The sequence below is a fragment of the Panthera uncia genome (genome assembly GCF_023721935.1).
Source record: "Panthera uncia isolate 11264 chromosome A1 unlocalized genomic scaffold, Puncia_PCG_1.0 HiC_scaffold_16, whole genome shotgun sequence".
NCBI lineage: Eukaryota > Metazoa > Chordata > Mammalia > Carnivora > Felidae > Panthera > Panthera uncia.
Window position 1 is genome coordinate 53,449,303 of NW_026057576.1, and position 18,215 is coordinate 53,467,517.

The window sequence follows — 18,215 nt, forward strand, 5'->3', positions numbered from 1 at the left end:
CATACGAATTAGACTCTTAAATTTTATAAAGTGAACTTCAGCTCTAATTCTATGTTTCTGGAAAATATTAGTTTTGTTTTAATTTACTAGGATTCAATTTCTGTTTGTTTTATTTTATTTTTTACTTTTATGTGTCAAATTATTGTTTAGGGCCGAAGATTTACAAAGGAATTTGTGGTTTACGAATTAGTTTAAGATTAGGATTTTCAAAGAAAATCCAAGTTGATATTCCCTACAATGTTGTATCACATTCTTCACGATTGCTCCAATATCTTTCTAATGATGTTGATCATGACCTCTCTTTTTAAAAATATTTTTTAAGTACATTTATTTATTTTGAGAGAGAGAGCAGGAGAGGGGCAGAAAGAGAATCCCAAGCAAGTTCTGCACCCTCAGCACGGAGCCAGACATGGAGCTCCAACCCAAGAACCATGAGATCATGACCTGAGCCGAAACCAAGAGTCAGACGGTTAACTAACTGAGCCACCCAGGCACCCCAGATCATGGTCTCTCTTCTAAACAGATTAGCCTTATTCCTCTCAATCCACTTACCATGTAGTATTTTTTTCTTCCATTAGATCTTATTATTTCCTGTCATTTAAATGATATCCTTAGTTATTCATTTTTAATTGTCTATTGACTTCTGCTAGAATGTAAGATGGTAGCTGCTTATATTGCTTTTGTTTTCTGATCTGTGTCAATTTCCTTGGTCGGGGAAAGTTATAGTAGGTTATCAGTATTTTTTAATGAGTAAGTAAAAACATCTAGTCTTGTTTTGAATCTGGAGTTTTATAATTTTTCATTTGTATAGTAGCTAACTCTATTCATTTTTTAGAGCAATGTAACAAATATTGAAACAGCATCAAAAATTGACCTCTTAAACCAGCAGTATGTCATCACATAGGCATTTATCCCAAACTTATTTCTTACTATGTGCTTTCCCCCGAAATTAAACAGAACTGGAAACAGAACTTTTTATAAAATAAATCCATTGGTATGAACTTCAGTACATTAAAACTTGTGTTCTGTAAAAGGAACAAACCATCATCTGTTTGATTATAATTTGCTTTATGAGTAGCATAGAATTATTGCCTTGGGATTCTTTATTCTTGTAGCCAGCCTTGTCTTGATCAATAGGCTTCCCTTAGAGGGATCATTAGAACACAAGTTGACATTCATTAGTATTTAAAAGATGAACAACATAATACATTTTCTTTGTGTTCAACAATCTGGTATTATTTACTTCGATATGCAAACTAAATCACAGCAAAAAATAAATACATGACTATACTTTTCTATGTTCTAGATTTAACAGTGCAAATATGGCTCTACTGGGCTTAACCCTATATTAAAATGATTTGATAGTTTAGCCAGAGCATCATATTCTGAGGACATAAATATAATTCATCTAATTCTGAGTTTGTTATTAGACTGTAGTTCTTGTGAAAGGAAGTGACATTATTTGACCTCACAATAGGTACATTAGGGATGAATGTTCCATTTGAGCTTGTATTCTGATAATTTATATTTAACTTTAGTAAGTGATTCCTTAATCCTTTAAAAATATTGGCTATCCCCCTTGCAGGGAAAAAATAAAAGTATACTATATATCAAACCTATATTCTTGAGAAAAAGGCAACAGGCAGTTTCTTTTGGTAATGTTAAATACAGTGATGTGGGAAAGAAAAAAAATTAAAAATGTATAGTTACCACACAAAGTTTGCAAGGTTTCTTAATTTTAAACACAGTTTAGCTAACAAGCTGCACAAAGAAATATTGAACACAATATCAAAATTATTTAGTGTTAGTTATTTCTTAAACAAGGGCGATTTTGAATATTTCAAATGTTTTTGACTTCCACCATTATTTTTTTAATCAGTAAAAAATTAAAATTTTCAATTTTTTAAAGTAAATACTTTTTCAACATATAGTCCTGTGAGCTTGTACACATAAATACAATAAACACTACAAAAACAGGATACAGAATAATTCCAACACTCCAAATAATTCTGTGGTGTTCCTTTATATTCAAATCTTTTTTCCACTCCTAATCCATGGCAACTAGTCTGTTTGTAGTTACCCTATTTTTTACTTTTCCAGAATGTCACAGATATGGAATGAGGCAGTAATCAGTCTTTTGAGACTGGGTTCTTCTATTTAGCGTAATTCATTTGTGATCTGTGTTGTTGCATAAAGCATTAGTTCATTTCTCTTTATTGCTAACTAATATTCCATCGTGTGACTATATCACAGTTTCTCCATTTACCAACTGGGTGGTTTTCAGGGAAAGTGTGATTATTGACAGTATACACATTTGCATACAAGCTTTTATTTGAATCTGAGTTTTTATTTGTGTAGCATAATCATCTGGAAGTATGATTATTGGAACATAAGTGTATGTTTCAGTTTTCCAATGTGGTTGTACCCTCAGGAGCGATATCTGTGTGATCCCATTGCTTCATGGGCTAGCCTACAGTTGGTTTTCTCAGAATTTTTTTTTTTAAATTTTTTTTTTCAACATTTTTAATTTATTTTTGGGACAGAGAGAGACAGAGCATGAACGGGGGAGGGGCAGAGAGAGAGGGAGACACAGAATCGGAAACAGGCTCCAGGCTCCGAGCCATCAGCCCAGAGCCTGATGCGGGGCTCGAACTCACGGACCGCGAGATCGTGACCTGGCTGAAGTCGGACGCTTAACCGACTGCGCCACCCAGGCGCCCCAGTTTTCTCAGTATTTTTAATTGTAGCTATTCTAATAGGTGTTTACTGATCTCTCACCATGGTTTTGATTTTTATTTCCCTAATTACAAATTATGTTCAGCATCTTTTCATGTGCATTTTTTTAATACACATTTTTTCATTGGTGGAGTGTCTAGTTACATCATTTGCAAATTTTTGTAGGGTTGTTTTACTTACTGTTGAATTTTTTTTTTAATTCTTTATACATTCTGAAAACAAATTATTTGCTATGTGGTTTGTAAGCTTTTTTTTCCCAGTCCCTGGGTTGTCTATATAATCTCTTAACTTTGTCTTTCACAGAAAAAATATTTTCATTTTTTATGAAATTAAATTTATCATGTTTTTTTTCTTTTTATGCACCCTGTTTTTGATATTAATTCTAAGAAAACTTTATCCTTTGCAGGGTCACAAATGTTCTCTGAAGTGTTTTTATATTTACCTCTGTGACACATTTTGAGTTATTTTATATGGTAAAAAGCGTAAGTCAAGCTGTTTCTCCTTCTCTTTTCTTCTTTTTCTTCCTTTTCATTATTATTATCTGCATATTAATCTTCATCTTCTTTTAAAATATGGAGGTCCTGTTGTTCCAACACCATTTGTTGAAAGACCATCCTTTCTTCGTTAGGTTACCCTGGATTTTTGTCAAAAATCTGTTAACCTTGTTTGTGTGGGTCTATTTCTGTATTTTCTGTTCTGTTTGATTTGTCTTCCTGTTTATCTTTTTAACATTTTACTAGCTTGAGTAATGTAACTTTATAACAACTCTTAAAATCAGGTAATGTGTGCAGTAAATTTGCTAAGGGCTGCCTTAATGATGTACCACAAACTGTAGGGCTTGAACAACAGAAATTTATTGTCTCACAGTTCTGGAGGCTAGATATCTGAAATCAAAACAGGGTTAAATGCAGTAAAGGCTGTGAGGACAGGATCCATTACAGGTTTCTCTCCTTGGCTTGTAGATAGTTTTCTCCTCGTGTCTTCATATCATTTTCCCTTTAGGTATTTTCTGTCTCTGTGTCCACATTTCCTCTGTATATAAAGGACACCCAGTCATGCTGGCTTGAGCCCAGCCTAATGACCTCATTTTAACTTGGTTGCCTCTGTAAAGTTTCTATTTCCAATTAAGGTCATATTCTGAGGTACTGAGGGGGTTAGGACTTCAACATATGTATATATATTTTTTGGAGGTAGACGAAGCAGTATTCAACCCATAACACTTTGAATACACCAACTCTGTTCTTTCACACTTACTTTTAGATAATCTAGTTACATTTACTTACACAACTTTTGGGGATCAACTTATCTATTTCGACAAAGAATCATACTGTGATTTAGATTGGGATTACATTGTCTACCGATCAATTTAGAATATTTGACCTCTTAACTATAATGAGTCTTTCAGATTCATTAACATGATATTTCCTTACATTTATTTCCATTTGTTGAGATATTATATCAGTAATTTGCAAATTTCAGTGTACAGATTTTAGACATATTTGATTTGATTTAAAACTTTCTTTTGGAGGGGAAGCTAGGTAAAATGATGATACTTTAGTTTTCAGTGTTCATTGCTAATGAACAGAAGTATGATAGATTTTTTTCTATATTGATCCTATGCCTTTGTGACATTGTTCAACTCATTTACTAATGCTGAGAGAGTTTGTTGTTGTTTAATAGGTGCCTTGGGATTTTCTATATTGACAATCATGTTGTCTGTAAATAGGATTTTTATTTATTCCTTTAAAATCTAAGCACTGTTAAATTCTTCTTCTCGACTTATTGTAAATGCCAGAACTTTCAGTGTGATAGTAAATAAGGGTGATGAGAGTTAGCATCCTTGCCAATAGAGGAAAATTATTTTGTTTATTACCATTAGGTATGATGTTAGTTATATAGATTATTTGCAGCTGTTTTTTATTGAATAAATTTCTATAGATTATTTGTAGCTATTTTTTATTGAATAAGTTTATTTTTACTTCTTAGTAAAATTTTTAACATCAAAGAATATTGTGTTTATCAAATATATTTTCTCCATTTGTTAATATAATTATCTTTATTTTTTTAACATGAGTCATTTTGTGTCATGAAATACATTAATTTTTGAGTATTGAACCAACTTTGCGTTGGTGAGATAGATTATACATGATTGTGATGTATTATTATTATTATTATTATTATATATTGCAGGGTTCAAATTGTTGATACACTGTTGAGGATTTTTGCATCCATATTTATGTTGGATATTAGTTTTATTTTCTTGTGTTACCTTTGTGTTATTTCAGGATAGAGTTAATGATGGACTCATTAAACTGAGTTGGCAGTTTTTATCTTCTTTGAAGAGATTGTGAGGAGTTGTTATTTCATTCTTATAAATGCTTAGTAGAAATTACCAGTGAAACCATATACTCCTGAAGTTTTTCTTTCTGAAGATTTGAAACTACTAATTTATTTTTTTAATACTTGGATGAATATTTAGAATATATATTTCTTTTTGAATAATATTTGAAAATGTGTGTTTTAGGGGATTTTTTCATTTCATCTAAGTTGTTCAACATAAAGTTGTTTTTGTTTCCTTATTATACTTTCAGTGTCGGAGGAGTGAATAATGATGCCCCAAATTTAATTCCTGAATTTGGTAAAATGAATCTTTTCTCTTTTTCCTCTGTCAGTTTAGCTAAAATACTAAAATGTTAATTAAAATTGGGGTGCCTGGGTGGATTAGTTGGTTGAGTGTACAATTCTTGTTTTTGGCTTAGGTCATGATCTAACAGTTCATGTGTTCGGGCCCTGCATTGGACTCTGCACTAATAGCACAGAGCCTGCCTGGGATTCTGTCTCTCACTATCTTTCTGCCCGTTACCCACTCACTATCTGTCTCTTTCTCTCAAAAATAAAATAAACATGAAAAAATATAAATTATTTGTTAAGACTTGTTACAACAATAAGCTTCTGAATCAATAAAATCTTAATCATAGAACCTATAAAATTGCCGATAAATACTTGAAGAACTATTATTAAACATTTATACATATAAAATTTAAGTTGAAACATTATTTTCATCTATGCATATATAAACATTTTTAAATTCCATTGTTTGTGAAAGTGGAGGCTCTTATATTGAAGACATATATAAAGCGGTTTTTTTTTTTTTAGAAAGAGAGTAGGGGAGGGGCAGAGGGAGAGGGAGAGAGAGAATTTTAAGCAGGCTTCATGCTCAGTGCAGAGCCTGATGCAGGGCTTGATCTCATGACCCTGATATCATGGCCTGAGCTGAAATCAAGAGTCAGATGCTTAACTGACTGAGCCACCGAGGTGCCCCAAAGCAGTGTTTTATTTTTTATTTTTTTATTTTTTATTTTTTCAATATATGAAATTTATTGTCAAATTGGTTTCCATACAACACCCAGTGCTCATCCCAAAAGGTGCCCTCCTCAATACCCATCACCCACCCTGCCCTCCCTCCCACCCCCCATCAACCCTCAGTTTGTTCTCAGTTTTTAACAGTCCCTTATGCTTTGGCTCTCTCCCACTCTAACCTCCTTTTTTTCTTTTTTTTCCCCTTTCTCTCCCCCATGGGTTTCTGTTAAGTTTCTCAGGATCCACATAAGAGTGAAAACATATGGTATCTGTCTTTCTTTGTATGGCTTATTTCACTTAGCATCACACTCTCCAGTTCCATCCATGTTGCTACAAAGGGCCATATTTCATTTTTTCTCATTGCCACGTAGTATTCCATTGTGTATATAAACCACAATTTCTTTATCCATTCATCAGTTGATGGACATTTCGGCTCTTTCCATAATTTGGCTATTGTTGAGAGTGCTGCTATAAACATTGGGATACAAGTGCCCCTATGCATCAGTACTCCTGTATCCCTTGGGTAAATTCCTAGCAGTGCTACTGCTGGGTCATAGGGTAGGTCTATTTTTAATTTTTTGAGGAACCTCCACACTGTTTTCCAGAGTGGCTGCACCAATTTGCATTCCCACCAACAGTGCAAGAGGGTTCCCGTTTCTCCACATCCTCTCCAGCATCTATAATCTCCTGATATGTTCATTTTGGCCACTCTGACTGGTGTGAGGTGATATCTGAGTGTGGTTTTGATTTGTATTTCCCTGATGAGGAGCGACGTTGAGCATCTTTTCATGTGCCTGTTGGCCCTCTGGATGTCTTCTTTTTTTTTTTTTTTAATGTATGTTTATTTTTGAGAAGAGAGAGACAGAGCATGAATGGGGGAGGGTCAGAAAGAGGGAGACACAGAATCTGAAACAGGCTCCAGGCTCTGAGCTGTCAGCACAGAGCCCGACGCGGGGCTGGAACCCACGGACTGCAAGACCATGACCTGAGCTGAAGTCGGCTGCTTTAACTGACTGAGCCAACCCACCACCCCTGGATGTCTTCTTTAGAGAAGTGTCTATTCATGTTTTCTGCCCATTTCTTCACTGGGTTATTTGTTTTTTGGGTGTGGAGTTTGGTGAGCTCTTTATAGATTTTGGATACTAGCCCTTTGTCCGATATGTTATTTGCAAATATCTTTTCCCATTCCATCGGTTGCCTTTTAGTTTTGTTGGTTGTTTCCTTTGCTGTGCAGAAGCATTTTATCTTCATAAGGTCCCAGTAGTTCATTTTTGCTTTTAATTCCCTTGCCTTTGGGGATGTGTCAAGTAAGAAATTGCTACGGCTGAGGTCAGAGAGGTCTTTTCCCCAAAGCAGTGTTTTAAATATGCTGATCAGTTAATTCTACAATTTCACTTTTATCATTTATTAAAAAATGTTTTTAATGTTTATTTTTGAGAGATAGGAACAGAGTGCAAGTGGGGGAGGGGCAGAGAGAGAAGGAGACACAGAATCTAAACAGGCTCCAGGCTCTGAGCTGTCAGCACAGAACCTGAAGTGGGGCTCGAACTTGGGACCAGCGAGATTATGACCTATGCTGAAGTCGGACACTTAACTGACTGAGCCACCCAGGTACCCCCAATTCCACTTCTTGTAATCAATTCTAAGGAAGCCTTAGAAATATTTATGCATCAGTAAGTTTGTATTAGTATTATTTTGAGAGAAAACTTTTTAAGAAACTAAAAATTAAGCTCTAGGGAAAGCTTAGCATAGGAAAGAATATTTTGTATAATGGTTTTGTTGTGTCAATTTAGCAAGGATGAATTATAGTTCATAGAACTCTCTCTCTCTCTCTTTTTTTTTTTAATTCTTCTGGTGAGAGTGGCCACAAAGGAGATTCTCAAAGGATCTGGAAGGTAGAAAAGGAGCATCCATTTTGGGGCTCACATAACGTTGTTGCTGATTACCTGCTTGGTATGAAACATACCTGGGATCACAGATACCCTTTCTTGGAGTTAAACTTTTCATTTTAATGCTTAAATTGCTTCAAAATCCAGATCATGGTAAAATAAGGATGTCTGTAAAATACTTTACAATACATTAAATTACCCCAAGTTATCAAAAATTATATGACATTTCAGTTATAAGAAATTTATTATACTAATAACAAAATTAAAAAGGTAACACTAATTTCCTAAGATACAGTTTATTCTATATAGCTGGTGTCCAGAGGTTTAGGATTCAGAGCAGCAGCTGGAAATCAACTCTCCAATTTGTTTTTGGATGACTTGGTAATAAAGCAACCCATAGTACCGCTCTGACCTCTGATATATCACACAATGACCAAGATAACTAGAGCTCTGGAAATAGTAAACAGAAGAGTGGTTTCTGTTGGGGGTGGGGGGGGCAGGATTTTAAGGAAAATGCAGGTGGCTTAGAACATAGAAAGTTTGACAAATTAAATTTAATACATAAGTGTTCATTGTTCACTTGATATCCAAACAAAGTATATGTGGTGAGTCAGTCACTCTTGACGTAGCCTCAGTATGGCTTATAGTTACTCTGTCTTCCTCTGGGTCCCTCTTCAGCTTTCTGACTCCTGGATTGGGTATGTGGGTTTAGATTCATTAGGAAGTTCCCTGGATTCTGCAACACTCTTTTTACCAAGGTTATAGAACAGACACAGGTTTCAATCTATCCTCATACAGTTCATGCTTAGGGCTGCAGCTTGCTCATGATCTCTTTCTGAGTACATGCCTGTCTCCATTATCAGACACAAAGCCAATTGCCTTGCAGACCTTGATGATCCACATCTCACATTTCGTAAGCCAACTCACCATAAAAGATAGATAAATGATACATACAAACATACGTATATAGGAATCTAGATATACATTTATTGATAACATCTCCTACTGGCTCTGTCTCTGTGGTTGAATGCTGATTGATATATTATCCAAGCAATGATATTTTTATTTATTTTATTTTATTTTTTAATTAGGCTTAACACCCAGCACAGAGCCCAACGTGGAGCTTGAGTTCACGACCGTGAGATCAAGAGTCAGACACTCAACCGATTAAGCTATCCAGGTGCCCCACAAGCAATATTTTCAAAGGAATGTTACTGATAAAATACTTAGTGAGAATATAGCAGGAAAAGTGTCATATGAAGGGTGATTCCTGAAGGATCTAGAGCCAATTTGAGGAAATTAAATTTAGCACAATGTTAGGAGTATTTGCTTTGGGTTGAATAATGCCCTGCTCAAATTCCTATGTTGAAATCCTAACCAATCCCTTTTGTACCTCAGAATTAGACCTTATTTGGTGATAGAGTCTTTGCAGATGTAATCTAGTTAAAATGAGGTCATTAGGATGGACCTTATAAAAAAGGGAAGTTTGAAGACAACATACACAGTGAGAATGCTGTGTGAATCTCTAGGCAGAGATTTGAGTAATGCATCTATCAGCCAAGAAAGACCAAAAAAATGGCCAGCCAGTTACCTGAAAAAGAGTGAGGCAAAGAATACATTGTTCTTCACGGTTCTCAGAAGAAATCAACCTGCTTAATCCCTGATTTCTACTTCAGAACTGTGAAACAATAAATTTCTGTTGTTTAAACCATGGTACCTTGTTAAGGCAGCTCTAGCAAACAAAACTTTATGGATTCTTAAATTATACTTTTGAAACAGTTTTTTTGCTAAGTGTATTTCAAGGAGCACAGTTTTATTTTACAGTTTCAAGAATGAAAATAATGTTGATTGACTTGATGTTTTATTAAGTGCTGCTAGAAAACAATAGAATTCTGGCAAATATTTGATAGTGGAGAATTTGTTATTTTCCTGAAAGAGAATTTTTCACAGCATTGGCATATTCATATAAACAAAGTGTGGGCCCCTACATAATTCACTTTAAGCAGAGTATATTTAGTAATGTCATAAAATATTGACATTTAAGTCAATTATTTGTTCTTTGTTTCCTCTAGTTAGGCCCCTTTGTTTTGTACTACTTTTGCTGCCATGCTAAAATTACCTACATTGTTATGATTTCTTATTAAATGACAAGACGTTTTAAAACACTTCTGTTCTGCACACCTTTAAGGAAGGCATGAAACTTTTCGTCAGATTTGTTGTTAGTAGTAAGCATTATCAGGCCTCTAGATTGGCTTGCTTTTTTGTATGTTTGTTCTCATTTTTGCTTTTTGATACTTTATGAATCTTATTCAAGGTGTGTGTTTGTGTTTCTAGAATTCTGATCCTCAAATCCAGGTTCTCTCTGCTTCGAATATTAAGTTAGATCTCTGAAAGTTACACTTTAGGTATGTTGCTCCAAATTTGTCCATAAGAATAACTTGTGTCTAATAAGTTCTGGTTTACTCTCTGCTTTGATTATGAAGATAATCTGTAGGAGGTCTAACAACTGTCTGATGATGACTGTTTTGTAAGGAATATAATTATGTTACTTGAAAAGCTTTTGTTTTTCCTTCTGATGATCAAGTCTGGTGCAGACACAGAATAACAGCACAGAGAGATGTATAACGTGAAGATGTATTGTGCTCACATGTCCTAGAAGAGGAAGGTACTGCATTCCCAGAGGACCAAATGGAGGGTACCCAAAACCCTAAGCATAGTCTGAGTGCAAGAGACAGCAAGAGAGAACGAGAATGAAAGAGACAGAGAGAGAGAGGGCTAAAAAACCGGTAGGCGACAGCTATCATTGGGGGTCGAGGGTGGAATGACACTGTAGCATGTGGACAGCATGCTTGTTGGTTGATTAAATGTACCTGCCCCAACAGGAAGGAGCTGTCTTGGGGGAAAATAGAAATGTCATCATGAGGCTTATTGCTTGGTGCAAATGTTTAATCTGTTGAGTGTGGAGCAGACTCAGTGAAATTAGGTGAAGAGTCAAAGAGAAGTGGGCAGGGGAGAGACATTGAGGAAACAAACATTTTACCCTTATATGACAGTGACAAAGTTCAAGGCCTTTGCATACACCATCAACTTAAAATAAGGTAATGTGGTATAGGCTTTAAATCTAGTGACTGGTGTTCTTATAAGGAAAGAGGGATTTGCACATACAGTGACATACATACACACTGATAGAAGATTGCTATGAAAAAAGTGAGAAATTAGAGGGTTGCAGCTATAAACCAAGGAATGTCAAGGATTGCCAGCAATCACCAGAAGCTAAGAAAAGGAAGGGCCAACAGAGCATTCTACTCATGAAGTACAGGGAACTGTGAACCTTGCTTGAAGCCATTCTGAGCTGGTGTGCAGATTTTTTCTAGATTCCAATGAAAAGCAAACCCCTGGGTTGTGCCTCCAAGTAGAGATTGAGATAAGGCTATTCTTTGAATGGGGAAGTTCATCCTGGGAACTTTATAGAGATTTAGAAATCCCTGAAGGTTGGCTATGGAATTCCAGAGCAAGCCTATGTATGGTCCAGGAGATTCCATTCACAGGTCCCAGCACTAAGAAGGAAGACACGGTAGTGTCCCTCAGAATTTCTTCTCAATGCCTGTGGCTCCTTGTGTATCCTCATGGTGATGGTGGATTCCCCTGAGCCATGAACAGCATGAAGCTTGGAAAAGAAAAAGTGTGAGAGCAAGCCAGGCTGCTAATACTCAACTGGACCTTCTGAAGCACTCAGTGGTATTATTTTTGCAGCTACATTTCCTTTGGTTTAAAAAAAAAAACAGAGTCTGGTGTTTCATTATAAAAAATATAGGGCATGGGGGTGCTTGGGTAGCTCAGTTGGGTAAGCATCTGACTCTTGATTTCAGCTTAGGTCATGATTTCACAGTTTGTGAAATAGAGGCTCACGTTGGGTTCTGTGCTGTCAGCTGCTTGGGATTCTTTCTCTCTCTCTCTGTCTCTCTGTCTCTCTCTCTCTGTCTCTCTCTCTGTCTCTCTCTCTGTCTCTCTGTCTCTCTCTCTGTCTCTTTCTCTCTCTCTCAAAAACATTTAAGAAAAAAGGCGGAAGAGTCAAGAACCATTTCAGTTTGACAGTTAAGGATAATTTATACTACAAAGGATAAGGGAAAAAAGTTAAAAATGGTGTTAAATTTAGTTAATTCATAGAAAGGGATGTTAATAGAGATAATGTCAAGTTACTCAATTTTTTTTTTGGTTATGCAAGAAGAATAATCATTAGGTAAAATTGATTGACGTGAATTTAAAAAACAAAATGGAAATGGAGACAGCCCATGAATAAAATCAAAGTGTAAGAATGTTGACCACAAAAAGATCTTATTAATATGGAAGCTGAAAGTTGATTGATATTGCTTTATGCTCACAGTGTTGAAAACATGAACTATAAGGTGTCTTTGCAAATGTGCTTCTGTTCGTTTCTTAGGTTTAGTTATAAAAGAAAAAATAATTGTAGGCATAGTACGATTTTGTAAATGAATGGCTTTTATTGAACTATGAAGAATCTCTGAATACCATAGCCAGTCCTATCTTGAATAGGATACTTAAAGACCCAATCATATGCCCATGAATGCTTGAAATTTTACTGGACAATTGAGAATTAATCCTTGACTACTTTGGCTTCCACTTTCTTATTCATTAGAATAAAGATAACAAAAGTGAAAGAATGAGTCTATCAATATATGTGTGCAAATGTGTGTACATATATCCACATCCACAAATTCATTTCAAAATATGAAACAGTGAATTAAGTTGTGTTGTATTCACAATGGTAAGATCTTTGTACATAAAGGGGTCACATTTGCTTGACAGACACAAATATAAATTAAAAAACCCATAGAGACAAATGCATTAACAAAAGTATGTTCAGTGTTCTATTATAATGTAAAGAGGGCTCAGATCTCTTTTGGGGGTCAATTAGGAAATTTTCACCATGGCAGAGCAAATGATTTGAACACATACCTGCTTGCTTTCAATCTGTCTGTTCTTCTGGATTCCGTAAGTACAGAAGCCATGCCTCTTCTGTCTATTATACTCAGTGTGTGTACTGACCTGTCAAATAGCTATTCAGTATTTATGATGTAGGTGAATAAATCATCTAAAAGGAATTTGTAGTATATTGGAATGTGGCCTCCTATAATTTCGTTTTTTTAATTAAGTTTTTCTCACTAACTTCTGAATCAGTTGAAGCTTTTATTACTATGTACTATGATTATAGCAGGAAGTCCTCTTGTTATTTCTCTTTTATCTGCTGAACAATAGCTGTTTTTACTGCATACATAATGTAAAAAATTGGTTTAGGTGATAGGCTATTAATGTACTACATTTTACATTTCCTAATATATATCACACTATGTTTTCCCTGAATCCCTTAATTCTAACCAAATAGCTTTTCTCATTTTCCCAGTTCAAAGCTACATATATTTATTTCTCTCGAACATTTTTCATTAACGTTCCTTTTTTTTTTTAAATTGTGTTTTGTTTTTTTACTCACCAAAATTCCTCCTGTCTGTCAAGAACTGGTTAAGGTCTTGCTTCCAGAAAAACCTTCCTCAACATGCTCTAGTGATCCAATTCTTAAACTTACCAAATTCTCAAAATTTCTCTATCACTGGTAGTTTATACCATTTACTTTATCATCTACTGTGTTGGATAATTATCTTCTTAAGCGTAGGGCCTATATCCTCCACCAAAATGTTCTCAACACAAATAAGGGATTTTATTTGTATAACATAAAGACTTAAGGTATTTAATTAAATAGTATTGAACTGCTTGAGCTAAAATTTGAATTTTTAAGTTAATGAAAGAACTTAAAATATCATGCAACCTTAAAGCCCATCATCTATACTTTTATGGGAGAAAGCAAGAACTTTCATGGGCAACACATATCAGATTTCTTCTCACACATAAAGTTTAAGATGTCCTTAATTGTACTAAAAGGATTAAAGATTTTACTTTACTTTGAAGTATAGATTTTACAGGCTCACTCATGGCCTGTTCATATTCCTAAAGGGTATTTTACAAATATGTATTAAATGAATCAATTATTTTATATTTTCTAGTTTTAAGAGCTAGGGCATCTTTAGTGCAAATTATTTATTAAAATTGGTCATTTTTGAACTACATTTCAATAGTATATTGATTCAAAATAGTAACTAGACAAATCAGTCATCCAAAGTGCTAAAAACATTTCTTTTACCTTAATATTAATTAGACAGAATTACAAAATGTTGGACTTCTATGACAACATGTCTAATATGTCAACACTGACATTTCTTTGGACTTTGTGTTTGATGATCAAACAAAATATTTTCAATATTAAATACATCATCTTTGACTTTAAAATTTAACTGGTAGCATTTATGATTGTATAAGTGGTAAATAAAAGAATTTTTTAAAGTAGTTCAGAAAATTCTTCCACAATCACACTATTTTTAGTCAAAATCTCACTATTAATGAAAAATCAGGTGATTTTTGATAACTACAAGGTAGTGGTTTTCATATTTTCAAAAGCAAAATACTTCAGATAAAATTACGCTGAAGCCTTTGTTATAAAATAGTTGATATTCTGGTCAATAGCATGGGGAAAAACTGTTATTAATTTAATACCTTAAGTTTATTTAGAATTTCAAAATTCTGTTAAAAGTTACAAGAAATTAATTTTTAATAAAAACTATACTAAAAATTTTTTTAATGTTTATATTAGAGAGAGAGAAAATGTGTGAATGGAGGAGGGGCAGAGAGAGATGGAGACAGAATCTGAAGCAGGCTCCTGCTCTGAGCTGTCAGCACAGAGACCAATGGTGTGGCTTGAACTTTTGAACCACAAGATCATGACTTGGGCTGAAAATGGATGCTTAACTGACTGAGCCACCCAGGCACCCCTAAAAACTACTATATTAAAAATAATAATAAAAAATAATAATAAAATAAAAACTACTATATTAATGTAAACCTTGTGTTTATTTTATTGTATAAGTATTGTATATATCATATACAAGTATTTCCAGAAAAAATTCAGTGTTAAATACATTTTGTTACTTAATACATAAGTATTTTGTATTATTCTGTTTCTTATTTTAATATATAAAGTTATCTTAAATTTTTTTTTTTCAACGTTTTTTATTTATTTTTGGGACAGAGAGAGACAGAGCATGAACGGGGGAGGGGCAGAGAGAGAGGGAGACACAGAATCGGAAACAGGCTCCAGGCTCCGAGCCATCAGCCCAGAGCCTGACGCGGGGCTCGAACTCACGGACCGCGAGATCGTGACCTGGCTGAAGTCGGACGCTTAACCGACTGCGCCACCCAGGCGCCCCATATAAAGTTATCTTAAATGTTGCAGGCTTGCATGTTACTGTGCATTTATCCATTCACTTTATTTTATTAGTATATATGCACGTTTATGAAAAGAAGTGGCAAATACTCAAAATTTTCCATGTATATTATTTTATATTTAATTATTTTTGAGTATAGTTGACAATGTTACATTAGTTTCTTTTTGTAAAGTGTAAACTTTTATTTATCTATTTTTCAAGTTTCTATTAAAATTCTTAGTTAACATATAGTGTAATGCTAGTTTCAGGAGTAGAATTTAGTGATTCATCACTTACATATAGCACACAGTGCTCATCAAAGCAAGTGCCCTCCTTAATACCCATCACCTTTTAACCCATTCACCTGTCCACCTCCCTTTTAGCAATCTTCGGATGTCCTTTGTAGTTAAGAGTCTGTTTTATGGTTTGCCTCTCTCTCTCTTTTTTTCCCCACTCTGTTCATCTTTGTTTCTTAAATACCACATATGAGTGGAATCATTTGGTATTTGTCTTTCTCTCACTGTCTTATTTCACTTAGCATAATATACTCTAGCCATATCATTGCAAATGGCAAGATTTCATTCTCTTTTATGGCTGAATAATAGTCCATTGTATGTATATACCACAGCTTCTTTATCAGTTCATTAGTCTGTGGACATTTGGGCTCTTTCCATAATTTGGCCATTGTTGATAATGCTGCCATAAACAACAGGGTGCATGTATCCTTTTGAATCATTATTTTTGTATTCTTTGAGTAACTACCTAGTAGTACAATTGCTGGGTCCTAGGGTAGTTCTATATTTAACTTTGTGAGGAACCTCCATAGTGTAATTTCAGAGTGGCTGCACCAATTTGCATTCCCACCAACAGCGTAAGAGGGTTTCTCTTTCTTCACATCCTCACCAACATCTGTTGTTTCCTATGTTGTTAATTTTAGCTGTTCTAACAGGTATGAGATGATATCTCACTATAGTTTTGGTTTGTATTTCTCTGATGATGAATGATGTTGAGCATCTTTTCAGGTGTCTGTTAGTCATCTGGACGTCCTCTTTGGAAAAAAAATCTATTCATGTCTTCTCCCATTTCTTAACTGGATTATTTATTCTTTGGATTTTGAGTTTGATAAGTTTTTGATAGATTTTTGGATACTGGCCCTTTATCAGACAGTAAAGATTTACTCACCTGTCCAGTAGTTAAGAGATGATGGAACCCAGGCAGATGAAGGTAAGTTTTAGAGTGTTTATAGCCTCTAGACTTTATCCAGTTTTATAATATGTGGCTGAAAGGCCAAGTATGCTTTATATCAGCCTCCTGAGGCTATTTCAGTGTTTCTAAACCTCAGCACTATTTACATTTTGGGCCAGATAATTCTTTGTTGTAGGGAAAGTTCTATGATATGCAGGGTGTTCAGCACCATAACCCATCCTCTATCCACTAGATGCCCGTAGCACTTTCCCCACTGTGGCAACCAGATTGCCTACACACATTGCCAAATGTTCCCTGGGTTTGTGGGTTGGAAGAAAGAAATCACTCTTGACAGCCCCCCTGCTCATTGGAACTCCTGGGCTGGAGGGTGTTGGAGTTCAGTCTGGCAAAAGAAGGGGCACTAGTGTAATGTCACAACCAGGCAATCGACATTGATACAATCGATTATTCAGATCTCCCAGTTTTACTTGTACTCTGTGTGTGTGTGTGTGTGTGTGTGTGTGTGTGTGTGTGTATTGAGTTCTGTACTATTTCAAAAACACATGTGTAGTCATGTATCCACCACTACAGTCAGTATAAATTACTGTCACCACACAGATTCCTACTGTTGACCTTTTATATTTACCTCTCTCTTGTTCTCCTCCCTGATCTCGTTGCTCACCCCTGGCAATGCTAATTTGTTCTTCCTTTCTATACTTTTGAAATTTCAAGAATGTTATAAAAATGGAATCATACAGTGTGTCACTTTTTGACATTGGCTTTCTTTACTCATCATAATTTCCTCAGATCATAACACAAGTTCCTGTGTATTATCACTAGTTCATTCCTTTTTATTGCTTAGTATTTCATTGTATAAAGTCCTAGTTTGTTTAACCACTCAGTACTCAAACAATATTTGGTGCATTTCAAGTTTGATAATATTAAGTATATGTGTGCTGGGACATAAGGAAATTTTATAAGAGCCTCAAAACCATTTTACAGGGTGACTGTGCTGTTTTACTTTCCCAGCAATATGACTTAATTGCCTCTGCTTCCTCAAGAACATTTTATGTTGTTACTATTTTTATTTTGGTCACTCTGGTTTTAATTTGTATTGCTGTATGGGGTACCCGGGTGGCTCAGTTGGTTAATTTGTATTTCTGTCGTAGTTATGATGTTGAACATTGTTTCATGTACTTACTTGCCAGCTCTGAATCCTCTATTTTGAAATGACTATTTATGTGTCTTAAATTTTTCTACTTTTATTATTTTTCTTGAGTTGAAACTTTTTAATATACTCTAAAAACAAGTCATTTGTCAGTATTTTGTTTGAAAATATATTATCCCAGTCTTTAACATGTTTCATTCTCTTAGCGGGATCTTTTGCAGGCTAAAATTTTTAAATTTTGATAAGGTCCAATTTATATTTTCTTTGATGTATTATGCTTTGGTATCAAGTTCTAAAACTCTTTTCCTAGGCCTAGAGCCTTGAAGACTCTCACCTATGGTGTTTTGTTTGGTTTTCTAAAGATACTGTACTTTTGTATTTTGTAGTTAAATATATGACCCTATTTATTTAAATTTTGTATGAGTTAAATGGTTTAAAGGTGAATTTTTTTTTCTTCCTTTTATCTGTCTACCTAGCCTATGGATGGCCAGTTTCTCTAACACTGTTGAAAAAGCTATTATTTATCAATTGAAATACTTTTGCAAC

At 34.7% G+C, this 18,215-nt stretch overlaps 1 long non-coding RNA gene across 1 annotated transcript in view; it reads left to right on the forward strand.

The window, feature by feature from the left end:
- LOC125933894 (uncharacterized) overlaps nt 1–14,879 on the forward strand; it is a 51,635-nt gene extending 36,756 nt beyond the window's left edge. Inside the window, exons 2-3 of the long non-coding RNA XR_007461142.1 lie at nt 5,328–5,374; nt 14,711–14,879. This is a non-coding gene — a long non-coding RNA (uncharacterized LOC125933894). The remainder of the gene's footprint in view (nt 1–5,327; nt 5,375–14,710) is intronic.
- Nucleotides 14,880–18,215: the final 3,336 nt, after the last annotated feature.